The 27,144-nt window shown below is 48.1% G+C and overlaps 1 protein-coding gene across 6 annotated transcripts in view; it reads right to left on the bottom strand.

Annotated features, from left to right (window-relative positions):
• The window catches only part of ESRRB (estrogen related receptor beta), a 156,355-nt gene that overhangs the window by 54,576 nt on the left and 74,635 nt on the right, over positions 1-27,144 (bottom strand). For 2 of the 6 annotated variants that reach the window (XM_045511350.2, XM_045511349.2), the window contains exons 2-3: positions 15,681-15,792; positions 12,865-12,980 (exon numbers count right to left, since the gene is read on the bottom strand). The exons of 3 other annotated variants lie outside the window; for them this stretch is intronic. The gene's annotated coding sequence lies outside the window, so the exon portion shown is untranslated. The remainder of the gene's footprint in view (positions 1-12,864; positions 12,981-15,680; positions 15,793-27,144) is intronic. One more of the 6 variants, XM_074365205.1, reaches the window with a different exon arrangement.

Here is a 27,144-nt window from a genome sequence, read left to right on the forward strand (position 1 = left end):
AACGTTCAGAACGTGCCAGGGCCCAGCAAGCTCTCAGCGGACAGCAAGCTGCTACTGTGATTCTTCCAGGAAACCCCTTCCGGAAAATCCAGCAGCTGGTGGTGGCTCGGGGTTAAACCCAGCAAAGCTCTCCCCTCAAGCCGGTCCCCAGATCCAGAATGGAGGATAATTCCACAAGGAACTTGCCATTTACCAGGAAAGTGGCAGGTTGGGCAAATTAAGAGGATAAAAAAAGCCTGAAACGGGAATCCACTCTATAGAAGAAAAACGGTTTCTGAACACTTGAGAGACTTATGTATATTTCCATAGTTAATTTGCTAACCAGGGTTCACAGAGCTAGTCATTAGGGCAGACTCTCAGACCCTCCCGCAAGGCTTTGCTTGTTACGAATCAGCACCTGAGGCACCAAAGGTAACACAGTTAAACTTCTTTCAAAAATATTAAGGGAGGGTGGTATATAGCTCAGTGGTAGAGCTCATGTTCAGCCTGCATGAGGTCCTAGGTTCAATCCCCAGTTCCTCCCTTACGTAAATAATTAAACAACCTAATTACCCGCCCCCTACCAAAAAAGACTGATTAAAAAATACATTTTAAAACAAAAATGTCAAAAAATTATTATTAGAGAATGCAGAATGAGCCTTTAATTGTGGGAGAAGATGGGGAAGACCATGTGGGTAAATATGAATAACAGTCAAGGTCCCAGCACCCCTGTCGGGATGTGGATTCATGGGCACTTCTTACGGGAGAGGGAAGGAAGGAGGGAGGAAAGGGGAGCCAGTGATGAAAATTATGAACCAAAGATTATACTTAATCCAATTCTATGCATCTGAGTCCATTAGTTATATATATATATTTTCCCTTAAATGCAGGTATTTCTTAAATTCAAATTGACCTTCCCCAAAAGCAGTCTGAATCACCTAAGTAGCGTTTTTATCACTCCTTGAGACTGAAATCTTGTGACGCGTATCATTCAACATTGGTTCCACTTTTCTGGACAGACACCAGCACAGAGAGAGTCAGTGAGTCATAAGTGCTCAGAAATTCTCCTGCCTGGCCCGGTGACTTTCTGAAGCCCCCGGAAGTGGTGACTCACTCAAAGACACTAACTGGAAAGCCAGGCTGGCAGGGGGCTGGCTGGGGGTGGAGAGACAAAGTGGGCAGGTGCCCTGAGCAGGGGAACAAGCTGACTCAGGCGGCGGCCCACCTGCCACCCATCACCTCATCACTGGCACAGCACCGGTCCTGTGCAGGTTCGGTTTTATCTGGTCTCCTCAGGAGTGCTTTCCTGATTCTCTGTTTCTCTCTCTCCCCTCGAGGGCCCCTCTGGGACCTGGGACTACAAAATGACCCAATAGCAAACTGGCTTCAGGGAGAGCCTGCTTCCCGCCGCCCCATTGGCTGGAACTCAGGCAAAAATCTGTAATTAAGCATCTTGTCGTTAGAAAGATTAGTCAAAACCAGGCTGATCCCAGACAACTGATTGAAATCTCGTTCCACACAAATTACGGCACGGAAAATAATAATGGGTAATTAGCGCCTTTCAATCGGGGCTTTTTATCCACAATGTTCCAAGCTGCATCCATCATTGTGAGAAGAGAGAGGCTTTGCCAAAGCAGGAGGAGACTGCTGGATGCTGAGTGGCTGCCCAGGGACAGCTAGGAGGACCCGATCCCCGGCAAAGCTCCGTCGGCCCACAGTGGACAGCCCTGCTGGCTCGAAGGTTGGCTGCATACAGATTAGAAAGAGGAGCCTCCTCTGGGGAGACCAATTCGAAACTTGAGCCCTCGTCTTGGTCCTCTCAGGGGAGCACTCTCACGCAGGACTCAGAGGTACCTGTCCACTCTTACTTTAGCCCGCTCAGCCTCTGACACCACAAGGGGGTGTGTCTGGAGGAAGGACAGCATCACAGTTTCAGAAGATGCCCCCAAACACATCTCTAGCTATTGGAGAGGGGAGGATATGGCTCAAAGAGGTAGAGCACATGCTTAGCATGCACAGAGGAGGTCCTGGGGTCAATCCCTAGTACCTCCTCTGAAAAGCAAATAAATAAATAAATCTAAGTACCTTCCTCCTCCCCAAAACAAAATAAATAAATAAACCTAATTTTAAAAATAGCTATTAGAGATCTGACATCTGGGAATCTTAGCTCTTCCTAAACCTGTTTTTATTTTCATCCTATATCAAGCAGTGATCAGGCATAAACATCCTACCCACTGTCATTGAACAGATCTGGCAGTTTCCAGATAGCATTGAATTCTCACAGTAGTGATGGTGCTGGTCCACAGAACTTAGTGCCTGGAGCTCAGCTGCCTGAGTCTGAATTCCAGTTCTGTCTCTTACAAGTTATTTAACCTTTCTGGGCCTCAGTTTCCTCATCTGTAAAATGAGGATGATGATAATTATATTCATCTCATAAGGTGGTCTTGAGGATTAGCGAGTTAATACAGAAAAGAGCTTAGAACAGTGCCTGGCATACAGTAAGTGCTCAATAAATGCATGTCAGTGGTTGTTACTAGCACCCCTTTTTAGTAATGAGGAGACAGCTTCCATTCAATCTCAAAAAGTTCAGTCCCACAGCAAGCAAGACTGTCTTATTCCCTCTTTCCTTCCATCAGTCATCCACCCGTGCATCCACCCACCTACCACTTGTGCATTTGTGTGCCTCTCTGCATGCTGGAACTTCCACCAAGACAGTCTTTTTTCAGGTCAAGGGGCTCCTTGTTCAGGCACTACTAGAACCAACTATTATATCTAACCAGGCTCTCTCCCAGGAGCTGACACCCAGGTCCAACATTCTCTCTCTTACTCCTGCGTGCACACAGAGCTCACACAGGAATTGCCACATTCACACTGACCTCCACCCTGCTGGCCCAGCGGAGTGACCCGGGGCTGTGCACCTGACCCAAGCCGGGCCAGTGTGTCTCTCCCACGTACCTGGGCATCACGGCTGCCTCCCCAGGCACGGAGGCAGTAAGATGGACAGCTCAAGTGTGAGCGAGGTCATCCCTCACATCACGTGCAGTGAAGAAGGGGAATATCGAAGCTGGCAGCAGAGAAGGGGGCCGGCCGGGGCGGCAGCCTTGGGATCCTGGGGAACATGGCAGCACCTCTGCTAAGGTGAGTGACGAGGCCTCATCCCTTGATGCGGTAGCTCACACACGGTGGTTCTGACACCTCACCATCTCCCACACTACCTCATTCATTCATCCACTCCCTCTCTCCCTCCCTCATGCATTCCACGCCTATGCCTTGAATATCTACCATCTGCCAGATACTTTTAGTCCTGGGGATGGACTGGTGCCCAAGGTGGACAGATTACTGCTCCCAAGGCCTGACACCACCATATTTTATTGACTCTAAACTACATCATTTTTTCGCATTTTAACATCTTGGCAATCAGAATGCATCTTGAATCGATGGCATGCCATGGTTTAATTTAATTAGTGGTTCCCCCAAATAACTGTGTCTTTAACAATAGATGATGGCCTAGATTCAATGAAATATGATAAGTAAGTATAGCTGAGACTGAGAAAGCAATTTCTTGTTTTTCCTAGACACCAGGAAGACCACATTTCCCAGTCTCCCCTGCAGTGAGCTGTGGCCATAGACTGGGTCCTGGCCAACGGCATGTGGGCAAAGTGATGTAAGCCACTCCCCAATCTGGTCCATAAGACTCTCCCATGGCACTCCCTTACCCCTACTCCCTCTGTCTCTCTGCTCTTTCCCACCTGCAGGCCACATAGGATCCAGGCAGCATTTCCACGAGGGGGCTCCATGGCCCTGGGGGGTGGCAGAGCCACAGGGTAGAAGGAACCTGGGCCCATGAAAAACCTCATGGAAGGCAACCTGCCAAACACCTTCACCAAAATGTCATGTGCACAAAATGTAACCTTCTGTCGTGCTAAGCCACTGAAACCCTGGGGTTGTACGTAATAAGAGCTAGTGTTACCCATGCTAACTAATACAATGGGTAAACAACCAAATAGGATAAATTCTGTTAGTGATGAGCGCTGTGAAGAAAGAGCTATGTCTTCCCTCTGGAGCTTTCAGTTATAATTTAGACAACTCTCTCCCTCAGGACCTACAGAACAAGTCTAACCCACCCCCCATTCCACATAAAAGCCCTCTAGATTGCTGAAGGCAGCTTCCTTCTCCCTGGTGAGTCCTGTCCTCACCAGGAAGGCCTCTTCTGGACTTAGAATCGCTCCTCTTCGCATTGTGCCTTCCTCTGAGAACAATCCATCTGCTCTGTTTACCCGTCATAAAAAGGAGTATCAGAATCAAGCACAGTCTTCCAGGCAAGTTCCAACCAGTTCAGAGCCATACAGACACCCCCCTCATCCTAGACACTATACTTCTATTGATACAACCCTAGACAGAATCAGCATGCAAGGAGCTTGGCTCACACTGCTGATTTCCACTCTACTCCTTATGCAATCACACATTTGAGTCTCTTTTGTATGTGCTGTTCTTGCAGGGCAGTATGCAGACCCAGTGAGAGGGACCACACTTCCATCCGCTGCCTGGGCACAGCAGTGAGCAGTGGCCCTTGCCATGTGGCCTTGTGCATAGCAGGGATAACACAGGAAGCTTGGGGCTCTCAGCATCCATTGCTCTTCCTGACTCAGTTTTTCAGCCTTTGTGCTAATGGTTAGCCTGGGCAAATGACAGGGAGACATTAACTCAGGTGGACAGGTGGGGGACCTGGCACTGCAGCCAGCTGGGAACCCGCTTCGGATCTCTGTACTGATGATAATAGAGGACTTGCTCTGTGCTGGGCATCAACCTAAAAGCACTAGGTCTTTGAATCCTTTCAACAACCTGGTGTTCCCATTTTGCAGATGAAGAAACTGAGGCTCAGAAGGGCTAAATATCTTAGCAAGGGTTGCGCTGCCAGAAATGCTGGAGTGAGTTACAAAGCAAAGGAGTGTAAGTCACAACATGCCTCTGCCAGAAACAGCCAGGGACTTCCCATCACACTCCCACTTTCCACAGCTGGGAGGCCCTCAGGTGACGCTAGCCCCTGCCCGCTCTCCCCTGGGGTTACTCTGTGCCAGCCACACTCGCCTTCTGGCTGTTTCTGGATTACACCACATGCTCCCATCTTGGGGCCCCTGCCCCCTGTACACAAGTGCAGGGGCCTTGTCTGCTTTCTTTTCTACTGTCCTTCACTGTCTAGAATGCTTCCACACACACAACAGATGCTCCGAATATGCTTGTCAAGTGAACAAATGAAGGCAGGGATCTGAGAGCTGGGTGGGATATGAGTCAAGGCCTGCCCCTCTCTGGCTGTGACAGTCACAGGCCTGAGCCACAAGACAGGGCCAGGGTCAGGGCAGGGGAGTCAGCCAGCACCTCAGGAGCAGAGACCCAGTCCAACAGTCCCACCGAAAGGACCCAAACCTCGCCACCAGCTCTCACCGAATTCTGCTAATCCTAGTGTAAAGACTGCGCAAAGGATGTGTGGATTTTTCTTACTTTCAATGTTTTTAAGAACCTAAAACCACATACCGTGTTTGGAAGCACCTTAGAGAAGCTAGCATCTGAGATCCATTATCAAGAAACCTAGGTTTGAAATGTTAAAAGAAGATATTTGAACACAAAAATCAATGTAATTTATGAAAACCTGTGAGAAGTGGGGTTGGGAAAAGCTTGTGTTGACTTTAGAGCCGGGACCCTGACTTATATAAGTGAAAAAAAGTCACCGCTGCTCCCTACCTTCCAGAGGGGACCCAACCAGGCCCAGGCACAAGGGTTCTGGGCCCAGATCACCTGGGTTTGAATCCTGGCTTTGTCACTCACTGGCTGTGCTACCAGCTGCTTAACCTCCCTGTGCCACAGTTTCTTCATCTGCAAAATGGGTGAGATGAAGATCCCTACCTCTGAGAATTGTCCTGAGGATTAGGTGACCCAATAAATGGAAAGCACTGACAGCAGTGCCTGCACGTAGAAAGTGCTCAGTGAACTGTTACTATGAGCTGTTACTATGATTCTTGGGTCTCTGGGGTACAGGCCTTTCCAGCCACAGCAAGGATGTCCTGACAATTTGGGTCTCTTCTATAAACTGGATATAAGATGAAAATGAGGAAAACAGACGTTAAGGTGACAGTCACTTCCAGGCTCCTTGGCCCTCCCTTCATCTGGACCTTTGGGGGTGGGGGACAGATTCACCAGGCTTGCCCTTGGAAATGCTGTCACTTATCACGCTGAATTCTCCAGATGGGGCATTTTGACTATTGATCTGATAAATAAACAGCCTGCTGGCTCGATCAAAATGTTATTTTGCATTTCAATTACTGCTCACTAATGCAACCTTCATCCCGCCAAGATGCTGCTGGCAATGACACCGGCCCTGCCACTGGCTTGAGAGGTGGGCCCACCCCCTGCCAGGACCAAACAGGATTAGGGCCCTTCTCCCTGGGAAGTCAGAGCAGGGGCGGGGAGGACAGCTGCCCAGGGAAGGGGAGGCAGGAAGATGGGAGGAAGAGTCCTTGTCCTTCCTCCAGGAGTGGAGCATCAGAGGGGCAGGGGCTGCTGTCCTGCGTGCCAGGAAAGGCCCTTGGGGCTGCAGGTGTACCAGACTGGGACCCCCCCTGGGGACCTCAGGGTCAGGCCTCAGTGTCCCAGTGCCTTGTAGAGTGACCTTGGACCAGTGACTACACTTCCTGCTGCACTGGTAAACTGGGTCCAAGAAAAACCACCTCATTTTCCTGGGTGATTGTAAAGACTCAGTAAGAAAACAGATGTGGAAGCCCTTTGGAGGAGAAGAAATTTAACACTACTGTATTATTTAATGTAATAATAACACAAAATTTCCTCTCTTGTTAAGCAGGCACTTACTATGTGCAAAGAGCTTTGCACATAGAAGATTATTCAATCCTCACAATAACTCTGGAGTTTTAGTACTGTTTTATGGATGGGCAAATCTATGGAAGCACACAGATGGTGAGCCCCACAGGCCACATGACTTCTGCTGTACATTGAAGGGTTACATTTTGAACTCTGATCCATCCTGACACCCACGGTGGGGGGTTCAGCCACTCTGTCCCCTCCCTACCTCTTCAAAGATTAAGGACCATCTCTGGAGAAGCGCGATGATTCCAGTTACTTCTTCCCTTTCTTGGCCAGACTGGCCTTTCAAGGTGGCAGAAAAGAAACTTTCCTCCTCCAACTGGGTCCAGGCTGAGAGGAGGGACAGAGGCTACTGACAACCAGAAAGACAGCAGGTACCATAGACCAAATGTGTGTGTCCTCCCCCCAAAATTTGCATGTTGAAACCTAACCCCCAATGTGATAGTATTGGGGGGGGGCCTATGGGAGATGACTGGGTGGTAAGGGTAGAGCCCTCATGAATGGGATCAGTGCCCTGATAAAAGACACCCCAGAACTCTCCCTTGCTCCCTCCACCACATAAGGACACAGTGAGAAGACGGCTGTCTATGAACAAGGAAGTGGCCCCTCACCAGATGCTGAACCCGCCAGCACCTTGATCTTAGACTTGCCAGGCTCCAGAACTGTGAGAAGTAAATTTCTGTTGTTTATAAGCCGTCCAGTCTATGGCATTTTGTTATGGCTTCCTGAATAGACTAAGACAGCAGGTCTGAGCAAGGACACTGATCTGGACGACCCAGGTATAGAGACCCATGTCCCAAGGCCAACCACGAGGACCAAAAGGCTGCTGGGGCAGGTGAACCCTCAGCCTGCTCAGTGAGACAATAGGCTGCTCAGAGATCTGGAAAGCTGGGCACTCCGTGGTGACAGGGTATGTGCAGAAGACCTGTCACTCAAAATCAGAATTGCCCGGGCCATGTCATCCTTGTGCTGAGCTATGAGACGGTAGGGATGGCCTGTAAGCCCTGAATATATAAAGTTCAAAGTGGTTGGAATGGAGACACAAAATGTCAAGGGAATGGCAGCCACAGACCCCAGAGGCCCTCTTGGAAAGGACTGCTTACCCCCCACCTTCTGTGTGCCTTGGAATTGAGGATAAATTTTGGCTATTTGGCCTAAATGCCAACATTCCTTTGTTCTTTGTCCTCAAAGTGTGTACACACACACACACACACAGCTCCTCTTTCAAGAAGAATTGCAATCTTGTAGTTTATATTTCAGGTTTTTACAAAAATAATAAACACCACAAGAGTCTTCTGCATTCTTATTATGCCTGCTAGAAAGAGCCCAGTGACTAAACTGACAAGGCTTCTGTCCCAGCTCCAAGGCTGTGTGTCCTTGAGATAAAATGCCCCAAGCCAGCTGCCAGCATGGCCTGAAGACACACGACACAGGAGGTGGCACAGTGGGCTCTCTGGAAGGAAGCAGCGCACTGGTCCCAAGATTTCCCTGGGTAGCTGGCCCCCAGTCACCAGCTTTTCGCTCATCCCAGTTTCACAGGTGATTCAAGGGTTAAAAGTAAAATCACCTGAAGTAAAAAGAAAATCCACATTACAAAATGAAACACTCCCTGTCATACAATGTCTGGCATCAACATGACGTTTATAGACTGGGAATCCGTAACTCTCCAGACTCCGGCCCTGATGCGTCCATGGGCCCCTCTGACCTGCTCCAGCCCAGGATCCGGGGAGCAGGGCCCCACACCCACCCCAGAGCTGCCCGCCCCAAGCACCGGCCAGCTCAGGCCAGGCTGCAGTGGGAGGAGCACCAAATCCAGCTCTCCCAGGCCAAGCTCAAGTCTCAGCCCTGATCCTTCCTTCTTCCATGACCCTCAGCAGGTTCTTGACTGTCTCTGAGCCTTAGTTTCTTCCTCTCTAATACAGGGCTCACCCATCTCGCTATCTCCTGGAGTTAACCGTGGGAATCAAATTAGGATCTGATTTTCCAAAGCTTTGAAAGTGTCAGCTTCCTGCAAAGTTGTCACACCCTTCCTGCCAACCTCACTCTGGCATTGCACAACCCTGGCTCCTGCAGAAGAAATGAACAAGGTCTTCAGGACAATCAGTCCCCAAAGGTATCCACCAAAAATGAAACCTGAATTTCTGAGCACTTCCACATCCACCCAGTTAACCCTCACCAGGCCCCTGAGGGAGGCAGCCTCACTCCAACTGTAAGGGGGAGCAACTGAGGATGGAGGGGTTCCTCAGTCAATGTCGCATCGTGGGTCGGGGGCACAGCCAGGATGTGAACCCAGGCCCTTCTGACTCCTGAGTTCTGAGCTTGATCTCAACATTTCACAGCCTCTCAACATCACGATTCCAGGTGGAAACAGAGAGTTTAGAAATGAAAAGCAAAATACTTGACCTAGCCCTGGCTGCCTTTCCAACTCACAATATAAAAAGGGTATGTGTGGAAGAAAACGTGCAAAAATGAAAAGAGAAGGGAGATTTGGGGGAAATTAGCTGAACTTTTAAAAAAACCTTTCTGAAATTATTGAACATTGTACCATGGTGAGAAACTGAAGGGGACAAGCTTTGATACTATTCAGACCTCATTTCCTTGCTGAGTGGCTTTAGGCAAGCCACTTAGCTTCTCTGAGCTTCACGTGTTTCATCCATAAAATTGCTGTCACATTCCCTTAGTCAGAAGGTGGCTGTGAGGATTACAGAGAAAACAAGGAGACAGTGCTTCAGCACAGTACTTGGCACGTAGGGGTGGATCTCCATAAAGGTCACTTCCCCCCACCACCGTCTGTTCTGTTTTGTTTTGTTTTACTGATGTCACCTTCTCTACAACTTTCCAGAGTTAGGGACTCCCCTCGAAACCCTGTTGAACTTAGAACACATGTTAAGTTATAAATGCTGGAGTCTGCTGCTTGTCAGTCTCTCCCTACCCAAGCTCCTGGAAGGCAGGGCCCTGGTCTCATTCACATCTGGATCCCACCTGGCTGAGCGCTGGGCACAGGTTCTCAGTGATGCTGAATGAATGAATGAATGAATGATTCACAGATCAAAGCAGGGGTGGGGCATGGTGGTACTTAGATGTAGAGTTTTCATAGAATTTTAGGGCAGGAAGGGATCAGAAGGTTCATTTAGCTTGATCCTTTTTTTTTTTTTTACAGAAGAAGAAACTCAGGCTCAGAGAGGATAAAGAACTCGCCCAGGTCACTCAGCCTGTTGGGGCCAGGTGCCTAACTCCCAGCCCACCAAGCCACGCAACTTGGGCAGGAGTCCCTGACCACAGCAGTCAGCTCAGGTCCTCTCTAGGGGAAGGTACAGGCGGGGGGAGGAGAGGGTTACAGAGTGTCTCCTTCCGATCAGTGATTGTGCTAATCAATCAACTCAATTAAATCTAGAATACTTTAAAAAAAAGTAAAAAACAAAAACAGCAGCAGAAAGGAATGACTAATAATCAAGTAAAATTGGATTACTTCTGTGCTGACTGGTTGGAGTGGGTAGAGAAGTGAGAAAGTTCACCAGAGCGGGGCAAGAGAGAGAAACAGCCAGCTCAGCAGCCTGGGGATGGGGGGTGCGCCAGGGGCCCGGGAGGATCTGCAGGGGCAGGAATCCAGGGCCCTCCATCGAGAAATCCACCTCCCTGCACTGAACAAGGTCCAGGCACTGTTCTAAGTGCAGCACTTAATCCATCTTTGTAGCAACCCTAAGAGGTCAGAACTACTACAATCCCATTTTAAAGATGGGGAAACTGAGGGGCTAAGTAATTTGGTCACACAACTGGCGTAAAGCCAGGATGCATTTGGACTCCTGTGACCTAACACCAGGGTTTGGCTCTTAAGGACATGCTGTGTGGTTCCTGGGGGAGTGGAGGTGCTTCCTGTGCCTGACCTTATATAAAATGTAGTTACCACTCATTTATTTAATATCATTTACTACACATTTACTGAGTCAAACCCAGCAAGGACCCTGCCCCTAAGCTCGGCATCTTATAGCAGATACAAACAAGTAAACACTGACAATAAAGTGTCCAATAGTGTTATGATAGAGTCACACACACACATCTGCACAGACCCAAGAAGCAGAGAGGAAGGGGGTCAGGGAAGTCTTCCTGGAGGAGACGTCCTCTAGGCTGTCTTGAAGGACAGGTAAGGTGTTAGCCAGACCAATAAAGAAAGTGAGTTTGGCATGGTCTCTAGGCAACGGGACCACCATGCGCAAATCACAGATAGGAATGGCAGGCAGTACGCATCTGGGGAATGGGAATCCGAGGTGTCCTGGGCTGTCTGGGACAAAGGTATGTGGCAGTGGGACAAATGAGGACATGGCAGGAGATCTGGAAGGAGAGGTGGGCAAGGGTTCGTTCCAGAAAATCCCCGGGTGCTACATTAGGGCATTTGTTTAGACACTTGAACTTTGCAGGGAGGCTGCGGGGATCCGGGAGTATCAGCTGGGCTGGTGCATCACACCTGCTCTGTGAGGCGGGTCTGCCCAGCCCGATGCACATGCAGCTGGAGCGGCGGCCGTCTAGGTCATTTACACAGCGTTCAGGTCCTCCTGCCTGCACTGTGGGACTGGGCAGGGAGGTCGCTTCTACTTTCGAAAAGAAAACTGAGGCTCCAAGAGGTAAAATGACCATCACACACTGGGCTTAGAGCTCAGGCCTTCTGCTTCATAGTCCTGTCCCCTTTTTTCTCACCCCCTCTTTCTTTGCAGTACAAATGCATTAGCAAAACCAGCTATTTAAAGGAACCCCGCAGCTAATCCTTGTGTAAGCGGAAAATCTTTAAGCAAAGCTAATAATCGCTGGGTAATCCAGCTGTTACATAATTCAAGCTTTTACAGTACAGCATCAGGGCTGAGGTCTTCTGGTCCCTACAAACCCTTCCATGTGGGGAGAAGCAGCCTATCCCTTTACCCTCACCCCTTCCCCCGCTCTCCCCAGCCCCCCCCCCCAGCTTGGACTGCAGTTGGCGCCCCTGTTCTCAGTCTCCCCTATTTGATTATCAGCCCCTTGAGGGTAGGGTCCACTGCCTGTATTTGTTTTTGTGCCCCCAGCACGTAGCAGAGTGCCAAGTAAACAGCTAGTGCTCAATAAATATTGAGTAAAAATGAAAACTGGTTCATTTTACAGAAATTAGATTCAGAATGGAGATAAAAGAAAACCAAGAGCTTGATTTAAAGCTGGTAAAGGGAATGGAACAAAAATGAAAAATCACATTTATTGAGAGTTTCTTGTATGCCTGTCATTATACCAATTTGTTGAAAACAACTCAATTATGTAAATGGAATTGTATTTTGAATAATATTAGCTATTAAATAATAGTAAATCATAGTATAATAATGTAAGAACAATACTATTCTTACATTCTGGTAGGGTAACTTGTACAGAATAGATGAGCAGTATATTAAAGGCTACCTCGCTAGTATTATTAATAATTGCTAATATTTATTGCGAGCTTACCATGGGCCAGGTGCTGTGCCAACCTATTATTCAGACCTCCCAGGAACCTTATGAGGCTGGTTCTGTTACCACCTGTAATAAGCAGGGCACTGACCCTAGATTCTGATGCCACACTTATTTTGCTGCACACACTGTTATTCACACACACCTCCCTCCTGCCCCCCACCCCACACACACACACACACACACACACACACACACACACACACACACACACACACAAGTACCTGGTAGGGAAGTGGACAAAGGAGATTGCCCACAAGATCCTAACAAAGCAGACAAGGACTCAGTGCCCTCTCCTGAAGGGCTGTCAAATTAAAGGAGTCTCCAACCAAGATGCCCTTGCAAGTTTCCACCCTGTTTTGGGGGTATTTGGGTACAACTGGGCAAAATGATAGTGCATGAGTGAACCCAAGAAGAGAGTTGGAGAAGTAAAAATCCAAGACTTCAGCTTTGAGCAGTCCCCTGTATTTTCAGGGTACATGATCCTGTGAAAAGACCCCAGGTTTTAAAGCCGTTATCACTGACAACTTGGATCCCGGCCCTGCCACTTACCAACTGGCACTTTACCAATCTGAGCCTCAATTTCTCCATCTGGAAAATGGGACACCCAGGCTTCCTTTGTAGGTTTCTTGGAGGGATTAAGAAAGCTGTGTGTGCACATGGAAAATCTGGGAAAAGACACAAAATTCACACAAAACTTGGTAACAGTGGTTACTTTGGGGAAGCTGTCTATGGGACCAAGGACTAGGGGAGAAAGAATAACTTACTAGCCTAGACTCTTAAACTGTTTGACTCTTTTTGTTAGACATGTAAATATTACTTAAAAAATTGAAAAGTGAGAAAATACCGATATATATGGGCTCAGTAAATGGCAAGCAATACAAGTCCCTTTAAAAGTTTTCTTCATCCTCCTGGACTGGGTAAAACCATCAGAAATGCACAACCTTGGTAATCCTGGGTCCAGCTACCCACAGAGCCTGTGCTGAAAGCACCCCATTCTCCATTTCCTCAGCCTTCCCACTGTGTCCTGGCCCCATCCCCCCAAGACCCTCTCCCCAAAGAGCCCCTCTTCTCCAGCTTGTTTGGCTAATGTATTTGCAAACCAAATTAGGGGCTCTGGCTCAAAGGGAGGTCCCCAAGCCAGTTGCTAGATGCAAGGAATTAGATACCATCTAGTGCTCAAATCCGATTAGGTCCCATCCTGCCCCCCGCCCCTACATGCAAAAGCCCACTTTCTAATCAATTTTACAAAGGGCGCTCTGCAGATATACACTAATGGCATTGAGCTGAGATCTTTAAACCAAGCCTGCAAGAAGTCTGCAGAGATAAAATATACATAGTGTATGAAGGAGGAGGCCTGTCGCCACAGTGTCCTTCCCCTCAAAGAGAGAGGTCTTGGGGTGTAGTGGAGGCCGGGGTTGTCCACTACCGACAGCTGCCATCCCTGCTCCAGGAACACTGGCCTCAGCTTCTCTTTCTCCTTTCAGACTGGACCCCCACCCCAGCTCCTTGCTCTTGAAGTTCCTTGTCATTTAACCTTTACACACTGGAGGCCCAGTAAGTGGTCCAGTGACTGGTACCTTATGCTCTCTCTCCTAATTCTTGGTCCCACAGACAGCCTCCCCATGGTAACCAGTGCTACCAAGTGTTTTATGAATCCTGTATCTTTTCACAGATTTTCCATGTGCGTTCATGCAAGGCTTTCTTTTCTTTTTTCAGTGTTACACACATATATATTCTTTTTCACATTTTTTTCATTATAGGTTATTACAAGCTACTAAATATAGTTCCTTGTGCTATACAATAGGTCCTTGTTGTTTATCTGTTTTGTGTATAATAATTTGTATGTGCTAATCCCAAACCCCTAATTTATCCTCCCCGCCACTTTCTCCTTTGGCAGCCATAACTTTGTTTTCTATGTCTGTGAGTCTGTTTCTATTTTGAAAATAAGTTTATTTGTGTCATTTTTTTCAGATTCCACATACAAGTGATATCAAATGATATTTGTCTTTCTCTCACTGATTTACTTCACTTAGTAAGACAATCTCTAGGTCCATCCATTTTGCTGCAAATGGCATTGTTTTTTATGGCTGAGTAGTATTCCATTGTGTATGTATATATTATATATATTTGTATGTATATATTATATATGTCTATGTATATGTGTATATATATGGGGTGTGTGTATATGTATATATATGTGTGTGTGTGTGTTTGTGTATATATATATTTTTATATATATATAAAACCACATCTTCTTTATATATTCATCTGTCAATGGACATTTAAGTCCTGCATAGCTTTCATATTCTTTCCAAGAAATCTGCAACGGAGGCCTGGGAATCCCACTTTACAGATGGAGAAATCAAGGGTCAGATTGATTAAGTGCCAGTTGGTGAATGGTTTAACACCTGGTTCTATCACTTACTACCTGCATGGCCTGGAGCATTAATTCTCTGGGTCTCAGGCTATGCAACTGTATAACAGGAGTGATCACCATCTCCAAGGGTTAAAGAGATGTGCAGTATGCTCAGAACATTGCCTGGTTGGGACTCCTTGCTAAACAAAAGTTAGCTCTTACTTCTCTTCTCTACACTGCTACTCACGCCAAATTTCTTCACAGTCTCCAAATATTTTACAACTCTCACACCTTTATATGGAATGCCTTTTTCCTCTGCCTTCATGAAGTCTTCCCTGGCATTGTTCTCACTCCCTTCTCAAAGTTCCCCCAGCACATGGCTGGGTTCCTACTGTGTGCAGCACTGTGCATCCAGCAGCTGCTCTGTAAATGCTTGTGCTTTGAGGCATCATTTATTGGTTAAGTTCCTTGAGGGCAGGGATTGTCTTATTCATCAATGTGTCCTCAAAGAAGGTGCCTAATACATTTTTATGGAATGAACAAGAGAATGAACACGAATGAGGCCAGATGACTCAAGGTAAGGTAACTGCCACCTGGTTTTTTGCACTCTTTTGGGGCCAAGGCCTGATGGCCCCTCAAACCTGTCTTATGATTCAAGGGTACCGACTCTGCTCTGCAGACATAACAGTATATGTGACCTGCATGCTAGGTGCTGCCTGGTGTCTGTCAGGGGCTGGGCAGCCAGGACCCACAGTCCAGCATCAATAGCCACCCAGCCAGGGGCTGCACCAGAGTTGTTCACAGGCCCTTTGCATAGCAGGTCAGGCTGGGAGGATCTGTCTTGCTTTGGAGAAGCAGTGAACTGGCTGCCTTCATCCACACTTGGCTCACTAGCTTTGGGCTGCCAGCAACTCTGTGCCCCATGCCAAGGTCATCAGGCAGTAACTTGCCCTCCTGGAGGCACCCAGACCCACTCTTCCAAGACAGCACAGTTCCCATCAATACTCACAACGAAGGCTTCAGGCTGAGTGTGAATCAGGTCACATGGCCCAGCTGGCCCTGCAGGACCTGGTGTGCACCCTGAACAGTCTGTGTGGCTGGCAGCTCTCAAATCCTCCCATCTAAAAAGAAGAAGTGGGAAGACTAGAACTCCAGTACCAAGGGATACCAAAACCAGGGTCATGGTGCAGGCTTCTGGGCTCCCAAGAAGGGAAGCCCCCCATCTCCACCTGCCACCAACTTTGGAACCATGGGATCAAGGGTCACACTGCATTCCAGCCTGAGAGAGCCAGGGGCTCTAGGTTCTCATCTTGATCTGCAAAATGAAGCAAAAGTTACAACTGGTATCTCAGTAAGGGCTTCTCCCAGTGCAGTCTGGTGACCAACAGCATCAGTGTCACCTGATACTGATTGAGAGCTGCTGTTCTGTGAGCCACATCGTGAACACCTGGAAAACCCTCTGCAAAACCCTCTGCAAACAGAAAACGTGTTTTGACTCCTGGGGCCCCTGGCACATTAGTTTATCATTTGAAGAGTGAATCTCTCCTCACCTGATTCTCCCAACACCCATTGAGGGCAGGCAGACAAAGATTATTCATTTGCTCATTTACTGGAACCAACAATTATTTACTCTGTTTGAGATAATAGGTGCCAGGCACTGTCCAAGGTGCTGGAGACACTGCCGTGAACAGAACACAATCCCACTGAGGAAGAGGGTCCAGACAGACCGCATGTAAGCAAATAAACTAATACATGACAGGAGACACTCCCTACTCCCTTGTCCTGATTTATTTGTCTTCATAGTATTAATGGTTAACCACTGCATCATGTTTTGGAGAAGGATGAGGTGCCACTTTGACTAATATGACTTTGAGTAGTCTTGAATGAAGAGAGGGAAGGAGCTAAATGGGGATCTGGAGAGTTAGAAGAGAGGCACTCCAGGCAACAGAACAAGGTTTTAAAGCCCTTTTACAGATGAAATCAGCTAAGCATCAGAGAAGAGTCCAGAATACAGCTCTGATCCTAGCCTCAGCTCCGCCCACCACCCAGCTGGCTCTGAGACCCTGGACTTCTCCAGCCATCATGTCCCCCTTCTTTACCTCCCTCTCCTGCCCCTTCCCTACCAGGTAACTACCAAGGGCCGAACAGGGTCAGTTTGTCCACTCAGCTCTGTATACACAGAGCCTCTGGCCTGTGAATTTTTTCAGAGACCTTCAAGCATTTGAAATATGCAAAATATTATTAATTCTCAAATATAAAAAAGGAAAACAATGCAAAATCAAAAAAGTTTTAATGTTTAATTAAATGTCCACAAAGCATAACTTGATGTCAACTTGCCCTGTTAATGGTATATTCATAAACGTTTCATCACATCTAAAGATAATTGGTAGATTAAATTTTTTTTCAGTAAGAATTTCTGAGTTGGTTTAATAATTTCCAAGAAATCAGAGCCTATTGTAAATTCAATGAGTTATTTGCATCCCCAAAATTACAAATGGTTTTTAAACTTTCCAAATCTTTTTTACAATAAAAATTATATTAATGAGGCATTTAGTATGGATGCTTTGATATGGATTTGTGAAGATCTTAAAACAGCCTTGGCTGAGAGTGTGCAAGGCTCTGGGCTAAGCTATGAGGGCAGCAGCAGGGACAACGGTTCCACTGACCACAGGGAAGGGCCTGGCTCTCCCGGCAGGTAATGAGCACAGAGTGGAGTAAGATGCAAGAACGAGTGAGGAAATCGAGTTGGGGGAGTATCTTCCAAGGTCCCACGGTGACAAGAGGAAGGCAGAGGGAAGGCTTGGCAGAGGAGGAGAGCTAAATTAACCTTGGTTTACCAATCCGATCACAGCAGGCCCTTGGAGATTCTAGGCGTTGTCCATTTCCCCCTCCCCTCTTGGATTCATTTGCTGAAGTTCACGGATGCCCCATCCCCAGGTTCACTAGGAAAAGCTGCCGGGCACATTCTACCCTCTTCTGATCACGCCCATCAGTTCAGCATCCAAGCTCCCAAACCACCGCACAAGGAAACTTAGAGGGCGGTTCATCCCACCCTCTGGGCATTGGGCCTTCTTCAAAAAAGTATTAATACTCAGAAAAATATCAGTCTGATTACTACACCTCATTTATCATCTCTGGGTTAGTGACCAACTTGGCCAACAGACCAGCTCATATGCTTGGTTCCAAATAACTTTTGTCTCTTAGGAAAGAAAGGTAAAAAAAAAAATCATCATTAAGGATATTCAAGAGGCTGGGCTGGAGCCAGAGATGACTCTGAGCACCAGGGGTCTGGAGGGGATGCCGAGCAAGAGGGAGGGGGAAGAAGAGAAGGGGGGGAGGAGAAGTAGGGGAAGGGAAGGAAAGGAAGGGAAGGAGGGGGAAAGGAGGGAGAAAGGAGGGGAAGGAGGGGGAGGGGAGGGAAAGGGGAGGAGGAGGTGGGGGAGGGGAGAAGGACAGGAAAGAAAAAAGGGGAATGGGAGGGGGAAAGGGAGGAGGAGAGGGAGGGGAGGGGGAGGAGAAAAGGGAGGACAGAAGGAAGGAGAAGGGGGAGGGGAGAAGAAAGGGGAGGAGGAAGTGAAAATGGGGGGGGGGGAGGATGAGGAGGTGGGGAGGGTGAGAGGGAAGGGGAGAGTGAGAGGAAGAAGGCAGGACAGAAGGGAGGAGGGGGAGGGGGAGGGAGAGCAGGAGGGGAAGAGGCTGGGAGAGCTAAAAGACGTTTCCCCGTGGAGTTCTGCTGAAGTGGTGCAATTCATATGAAGAGGTAATTTCAGGGCATTCACTAAAAGATCATACCTAGTAGTCTGTCCTTTTCTTCAAAACATTTATTGGGTACTTCTGTGTTCTGGACACTGGCGGTGAAAATAAGGCCTGTGACCTCAGGCAGTTTTTATTGGGAGTGACATGATTAATAAGGATACAATATAATATAAACAATATGATAAAACTAGAATTTAATACAAATAATTTGAAAGTACTGTGTGGTGCAGGAACACATGTACGTGTGGTGTGTGTACACACGGATGCAGACACACTCCCGTGGCCACCTCTGTGGCAGGGGCGAGGCCGTGATGAGCACCGGCTGCTGAAGACAGACGCAGTCACAGGCGCGTGCACACACACTGCTCTTCCTCTGTGGGTGCAGCTGCCTTGCTCACTTAGCAGACAGGCAGACAGCACGCCAGATACTTGGGCGCACCCAGCTTGCCCAAGCCACACCAATTATTGGACCCAGTTAGCAGGGCCTTGCTGCCTGTTACCACCTCCGCCCTCATCTGGAGCTCTCAGGGATCACCTCAGAGGGTGCCTGGCCATTCGTGCACCCAGTGAAACACAGCTGAGCTGGGTCTGTCACCAGCAAGTTTTCTGACGGACCAGGACATTTTAAGCCGATGTTCTGCTGCCTTTCCCTCTGGAAGGTGTGCACATTTTAGAAACACACAAAATCTCTCTTCCTTAACTGGCATTCTCTTCCTCCCATTCCCTAATCTCCCCAGTTTTCCCTTTTGCCATCAATTTCAAATGACATGCCTCGTGAGGCCTCTGCTTCCTTTGTCCCTAAAGGATTCCCAGCCACAGAGTGGGAACCAGGATAGCATGGTGGGAAAGGGCATGGTTCTGGAGCACACCTGTCTGGGTTCAAATCCTGACTTCCCACATGCCAGAAAGTAACGGGAACTCTCTGCGCAGATTTATCTGCAAAATGAGGTACCTGTTTCTAACTCATACCATGTGTATACAGAACTTAGTACCAACTCAGCACTGAGTAAGCACCCAGTACATGCAGCCTAATTAAGAACTCTCAGAAAGTTCTCGTTTGGATGTGCAGTTTGACTATGATGGTGCATGGAAGCTTCAACATGCACAGCTGCCCCTGTCACGGACAGGACACTTTCATGCTGCCAACAGCACAGTGGAGAGCAGGGAAGAGAGGTCCAAGAAGCCAAAATCAAGTATTTGCAAGGATGAGTTATGATAGAGGAAATTCTGAAGACCAGTGATGTCTCACCTGAGTCTCCAGGACAGTGTTTCCCACTGCCTGGTCCATAGAACCCAGTTGCATGGGATTTTAACAGGTATCTTGTTTGTTCCCTACACCCTCTCCCTCCACTCCCCCAACACATACATACACACAAAAATTTATTGTCACATAAATAAGCAAAACCCTTGACTGAACAAGTCAAATAGGTTTCTTTACTGCTGAACTTCTCAGAACCTTTAATAACACACTAACATGCACTGGAAGGTCTAAGACACAACTAGAGATAGAGTGTCCTCAATTTTATCTGATCGCCGTGATGATTAATCTATGTATCAACTTGACTGGACCACAAGGTGCCCAGATATTTGATCAAACATTGCTCTAGCTGTTTCTGTGAGGGTGTTTTGGGGCAAGATTAACATTTAAGTCGATAGACTGAGGAAAACACACTGCCCTCTCTAATATGGGTGGGCCTCACCCAATCAGTTGAAGGTTTAAATTGACCAAAAAAGCTGACCCTCTCCCAAGTAAGAAAGAACTCCTCCTGTCTGACTGCCTTCAAATCAGGACATCAGCTTTTTCCTGCCTTTGGACCCAAAATGAAACATCAGCTCTTCTTGGGTGTGGGGCCTGCTTGCCTTTGGACTGGAACTACACTACCCATTCTCCTGGTTCTCAGGCTTTTGGACCTGTTGACCCAACCTGAATATCTTAGGACTTGTCAGCATCCATAACTGCATGAGCCAATTCCTTAAAATCTCGTTATGTATATGTATGTGTGTAGGTGTCTATCTATATGTGTGATACACACACATACACACAAACAGACACATACACACAGACACACACACACAGTATTCGTTTTGTCTCTGGAGAACCCCGACTAATACAACCACAGAAACCTTTTTCTCCCGAGAGCATCTTGCAGTCCTTAGGTTCTACGAATGCTTTAAGGAATGCTGCAGTTGAGGGTCAGAATCTAAGAGCAGAGAATCTGTAGAACTCCGCTCCAATCCGCTGCTCAGAAAGTGGGGCTACCTACACCCTGGGGCACTCTCTGAAGTAATGTGTCACTGTGGTCCCTATTCACCATCGTCCCTTTAATCTGAAGTCTTCCAGGCTAAAAAGACTGGAGTGGGGATTAAGAAGGCATGCTCTTTCATGAATGACAATTCCCAGTCTGTTTCAGATCTTCCTTTTTTGTTCCCTTCCCCTTTGACACAAGACATTGAGCGCTTTTCTCCTCTCCATCCTCCCACGTGAATATCTGGGGCTGTGCCAGCCTCAAAAGTGGCCTGGCCCTGAACTGCCATCACCACAAAGGGTAACAGGAGTCTTTCTTCCCCAACAGGCAGCTGCTGACTCCTTGTAGGAGGCCAGACCTCAGGGCAGAATCTGGAATCCGGGGAGGGTGAGGACAGGGCTCACTGCATCACTTGGCCAAAGCACAGAAGAAATCTCCTACCCCTGCAACTTGAAATCAGCTACACTTTGAACAGCACAAAGAGCAGAGCACCAAGGGGGAAGGGGATTCCTGGGGTTCAGAGCGCCATCTCGTAGGAGCCTCCCCTTGAAAAACAGCAGTGGGGAACACTCATTTCTTGTGTCTGCGCTTGCTGTCCTCAGGTTCCCTACGGAACCTCTGGTCCAGGGTGAGGACACCTGGTTTCTGGGCTTTGTGTTCTAGGCAGCGGTTACCCATCTTTCAGGCTCATAGAAAAAACCCCACTCCACTTCACTACCACCAAATTTGGGAACCAAATCTGGGTTGACTATTTTGTCAGGTAAGAATGTTAAGGAAAAAAAAACCAGAGAACCTAGTATGACCATCATTTCATAAAAGAAAAGCCATTTAAAAAAAAAGAAAGAAAGAAAAGCCATTTTAGCATCCCAAATGAGGAAGGCCATAGTTGGAGAGTAAAGGACGATCTTCCATTGGAGTGGATGCATTTGGAGGGCTCACTGTGATGCGCTTTCTTTCCTCATTTTGTTCTGAACTCTCACAGTCTCGAGACCAGTGTCTGAGGTCCATTTGCTACTAGTCAGGATTCTCTGTCCCTGTGCTCTGCCTTTCTCCTCCAATTATATTCTTGGCTTGCTATTTTCTTTTTCAAAACTTCTAAATCTCTACCTTTCCCAGAACGGTTGCTCCGAAAGTTTTCCCAGAAGCAAAATGCCAGGGGATGGCAGGACGAGAAAAGTGGAATTAAGTGCCCACTTTCAGGGCTCCCACCACCAGGCTAATTCTCAAGAGCAAATGATGTACTGGGGATCGGGAGGGGGTAAGGGTCCTCCTTCCCTTTTGCCTCCAGCGAGACCCTCCAAACGTCCGGCTCATTTGGCCCTCCTGGCCGAAGCAGCGTGGGTTCTGCTGGGTAATTTGCAGGTTTGGCTGGTAAGACGAGAAAGTTATAGGCATCTTGCTGGGCCATTATTTATTCTTCATGGAGCCGGGACTGAGCCTGACCCATGGCTGCCACAATTACCCAGGTTCCCCTGGATACCTCCATAAGCTCCCACCAAGTCTGCTCCGCGAAGTGGTGGCAGCTGCTCAGGAGCAGTGGGGGGGGGGGGGTGACTGTGAAGTCAGGAGACCGATTGTGACCAACCGGTATTTATACAGCCGGTGAGTGCTGTCCCTTTCCATGTGGTCACCTTGGGCATCTCTTCCCAGTTCCCAGTGATGCTGTCTTTGGTCAAAGCATTTTTAAAGCTCCTCTTGGGGACTGCCTTTAGAGCCAGGTTATCTGAGAAACTGAGTCACCTCCTCACTTTTCTTTGTAATCGAAAATTGCTTTGTCACTCAGCTAATTCCCTACACTTGCCTCCAAATGACCTTGGTGGCATTAAAAATTAAATCCACCCCCATAGGAAGATTTGCCACCGGCGAGCATATTCAGAGAAGGTGATGCAGACTCTGATGGCCCACCAAGGAGGACTGAGGGATCGCACTGCTATGATATACCTCTTAGGAAGTCAAATCTCACCATTGCTGGAGACTTGATTTCACCTAACCCTCACATGTACCCAATGAGCGGGGACACTATTATCCCCATTACACAGATGAGAAAACAGAGGCTTAGAGGCTAACTGACTAGTTAAGATGACAGATTTACCAAAGGGGCCATGCTCAGGTCTCAGACTCCACCACAGGGAGCTTCCTGTTGGATTGGTCAAAACACTCGATTTGTTTAAATCAAGATGTATGCGCTGATTAAAAAAACCCAAAAAAACAGCCGGCCAAGAAATTATCCAGTCCCCTCCCCTTGCAGACAGCCATGTGACCATTTTCTCCAAAATGATCAGCATCTGCTGTTTGGACCTGTCTGCAAAGAGACCAGACTAGAGCCAGGGAACAAGGATGGGCCTGGTGGTAACTCTGGTCCCCAACTTCTGACTTCAACAAGACACTCTGGAACCGCTGGGTCTCCACCTGGACAATGAGGATTAGAATAATCCCTCACTATCCCTCACTCACCTATACAATGGCATTGGTTCCCCCTACATCCCCTCAATAAAACAGCAGAGGCTGAGCTGTATAAAAAAGTGTAGGATGGCGGTGGGGAGATTGGGTTAGGCATCAGGTAGACCCTGATCTGAAGATGATGCCACTGTCCACTAGCTGATCAACCACACAGCCACTCCGACCCTCAGTACAGTGAGGCATAGGAGAGCTTCTGTCCCAGTGGGTTGTTACAAGGATTCGATGATCATGTGTATCTGGCACCTGGAAAAAAGCTGACTCTGAAGGAGATGTCCGACATTAAGGCCTCCCCACCCCAGGTGAAAACCCCCTTACTGAAGTGGGTGGTGCCCCGAGAGCCCGCTTCTTGGACTCCCTCCCCTGCAGCCTGTCTTCTCCCACCCCCTGGACCTGCCAAGGCAGTAAGCAGCAAAACAGGGAACACCCAGTTTCCTGATTGCCTTTGAATTCTGATGGTGTAAACAGTGACAAAAGGGAGACCCAAACAATTTCCAACCAGAATACAGGGGGAAACCATTTGTCATCCACAAGAGTGCCCAGCAGAGTGGAGCTTGAGACGGATCTGGGTTCAAATCCTGGCTTGGCCTTTTATGTGACTCTGTGACTTTGGGGATGCTACTCAACCTCTCTGAGCCTTGGTCTTCTCATCTGTCAAATGTGGAAAACATGTGTGCCTATTTTATAGACAATTAAGATTCAAAGACAAAAATAGGCAAGAGCATGCAGGGCTGGGCCTGGCACATAGTAAACATGTAGATATGTGTTAGCTACTAGGGTTACTGAACCAATTTTCCAAGCTGGCTCAGGAGGCACTGCCCCACGTTGGAAAGATCAGAAGTAAAAATGTGAGATGATGTCCAATGTGGCCCCTTGCAGGTCTGCTCCCCACTGCATGAAATGAAGGGGCTTATTCCAGAGGACAAAGTGTACAATAGCATACTCAGTCCAAATAGGTCCCCTTTCCACTTACATACCTCTAGAGATGGAGAACTCACTGCTCAGTAGTCCACCTCTGAGTACCAAACATCCCATTCATCAAAGGCCCTCTCTTTTGCACAAAATTACTTTACCCCGAATAATTCATCTTAGAATTACTCTAAAGCCAGCAACCTCTGCCTTCTTAAAGAAAATATGGATCTGAGACAAAAACCTAGATTTCTAGGGCCAAAGCCAAACTCTATACATTTGCTGACACCCCAGATTGGGTACCTGGTACTTTAGCTATTTTGTGTGGGAAGAGTCAGACTGCAGGGGAGGAAATGTGGAGCTGATAGCACCAGAAGGTTCTAGTGCCTGGCCTGGCCCTGTGGGACCAGCCTGCCTGGTGCAGTGAATAGGATCTTGCCCTCTCTGAGGTCCTGGGTCTCCCTCTACAAGCCCCCTTTGGAGGCAGCTCCAGGACAGGAGGCCCCAGGCCCCACAGGCAACCTCTGGAGGCTGTGTCTCCCTGTGACCTTGAATCCGAAGGCCCTGCCAAAGGAATAACAATGAGAAATGTCACCAGACACAGCTCTCTTTGATGTGTCCCAACCTGGGGAATTGGTGTCAGAAGACACACAGAAAAGCCAGATGGTCTGTTCCAGGGTCACGGTCCACCATGGAGAGAAGCCCAGGGCCCCTTTCATGTCCTTTCCTGAGTCTGTCCGTGCCAGGGCGGCTGGAGTGGGAGGCCAGGAGGCCGAGGAGACACAAGATTAATGGCTTCTGAGGCAGGGGGGCAGCCACCCACTCATCTAGGCAAGATCCTCCAGCAACTCCCTGATCCTGGCTCTGCGAGGCGTGAAGTGGAGAAAGACTCTGAGGGGAGGGCAATCCTTGCCGACGCGGCAGAGCCCGGCTGCCTCATCCACTGTCAGAGCCACCCCTCGGGAGCCCAGCCTGCGGGCTGGTGGACTGCACCTGCTGCGGGCAGAGGTACTCACCTGGGCTTGATGAGCTGTGTACCACAGGGGCGATGGGGGAGCAGGTGGGCAGGGAGCTGGGCAAGAACAGAGCCCCATTTCTGGAAGTCCGCCTGTCTGGAGCACTAGCTTCCCACTTTGTAGAAAGATCCCCCCTACCTTTTTTTAGGACCCTTTTTTATTTTGATAGTTTTCTTAGGAGTGTTTGTTAATTTGCTTATTTAGAGTCAGCTTCCTTAATTTTTTTTCTTTTCCTTTTTTTGCTTTTGGAGGAGGAGGTAATTAGGTTTGTTTGTTTGTTTATTTAACGGAGGTACTGGGATTGAAACCAGCACCTTGTGCATGCTAAGTATGCACTGTACAATTGAGCTATACCCTCTCCCCACACCCTTAACTTTTAAATTAAAATTATATTTTCATAGAGAACACATATTCACCAAAGAGATAAGGTCAAAAGAAAAATCTTTCCCAATTCCAGGATTCTCAAGCAGATTCCCCAGAGGTAACTCAAATGACAGTTTTTTGTGTCTCCTTCCAGAAGTTCCCAAAGAACATGCCCAGCATTTGGAACTTAAAAAGCCATAAATGTAATTTTATCATATATTCTGTCCAGCCATCTGCTTTTCCCCATTTAACTCTATGTTGTCTATATTTCCGTATCAGTCCATATGGACCTAGGAGGACCTCTTTTTAATATCAAAACATTTCTTGATCCTCCCTTGTCATAATCTGATATCTTTATTCTTCATTGGTTGGGAAAAATACATAATAATATTCACAATTTAGTCATACTTTGAAATGAATATGCATGTTTCCTTTCAATGACCACAGAATGTTTACAGAGACTGCATGGGACATGACTGACTATGAGATCCTGAGCATTTTACAAGCATTACTATATTAAATCTTCCCACAACCCAATAGGGGAAGGATTATTATTCCCATTTTTCAGATGACGCCAGCCTGGCACACGCATGTTAGGTGACTTGCTCAAGGCTGCACAGCAAGAGGGGCCAGAGTTGCCAGGTGAATTGAGACCACTGAAGTGGGTCTTTCCTTTTGGCAAGAAGAGGTGCTTCTCTCAACCCAGCACAGACAGGCACTTCTGGATGCCTTTGTTCAGCTGCCCTCGGTGGGGAACTGGTGGCAGTCTCCTGAGTCATGTGCCCTCCTCAGGGGCAGCGCCCCCTTGCTGAGCCTGAGGTCAGCTGAGAGGTTCAGCTTGGGACCATGTTAACGTGCCAGGGAAAATGTCAGGAGGGTCAGTCCGGAGTTCTGAGCTATTTTAGGCAGACTTGGATTTGGTTCCTGGCTCTTTAAGAGGACCCACTTGTCACCTTGAGCAAGTCATTCAACCCATCTGGACCTCAGGTTCCTCTTCCATCAAGGGGGATAGGACCCCCGATTTTACTGAGGTGTTACCGTAAAGATAAAGATATGCCTGCAAGCACCCAATCAAATGCTACCACAGAGGTTCCCTTCCCCTCCATGGCCCCTCCAAGGTGATAATCTCCAGCACGCCCTGAAATCTAGTCACAGAGGCCTTCAGAGCCCAGTGACTCTGTGACATTCTCCCTCTAACATGTCCCTGCTGGCCAGAGACCCCGGCCTGCCCACACCCACACCCACACATCACCTGGCACCTTGAATCTGGGAAGACAGGGTCCCAGCACGTCTCTGCTCCCACAGGCATCCTGAATTAGCCCCAGCAAGAGCAGGGCCTGGGTGCCCCTTCCTGGTTGTGCCTGCCGAGAGCTGTGGGGACCCACTAAGAACTGCAGCTACACCAGAAAGCCTTCTGAAGAGCTATCAAGCTCTAAATTCAGGCTGCATGGATAGGGCTGGCAGACAGAAACACAGTGGCATTTAGAGAACCAGGGCATGTGTTAGTCAGGGCGTTTGCTCCCAGTGTGAGTCAGGGCCTGGGACTCCTCAGTCCCTCTAGGCCCTGAATTCCTTGGAGACCCACTGCCTCTCCTCCCTTCCATGTGTGCCCTGGTGTGAATTAGAAAAACTAGGTGCAGACCTCACCCACTCCCTCAACTAGGCACTCTTGGTCAGTGAACAACTTGTGCAACTGTACAGGTGGCCCATTGGCAGTTCAACCCAA

This window comes from Camelus bactrianus, chromosome 6 (assembly GCF_048773025.1).
Source record: "Camelus bactrianus isolate YW-2024 breed Bactrian camel chromosome 6, ASM4877302v1, whole genome shotgun sequence".
NCBI classification, from domain to species: Eukaryota; Metazoa; Chordata; class Mammalia; order Artiodactyla; family Camelidae; genus Camelus; species Camelus bactrianus.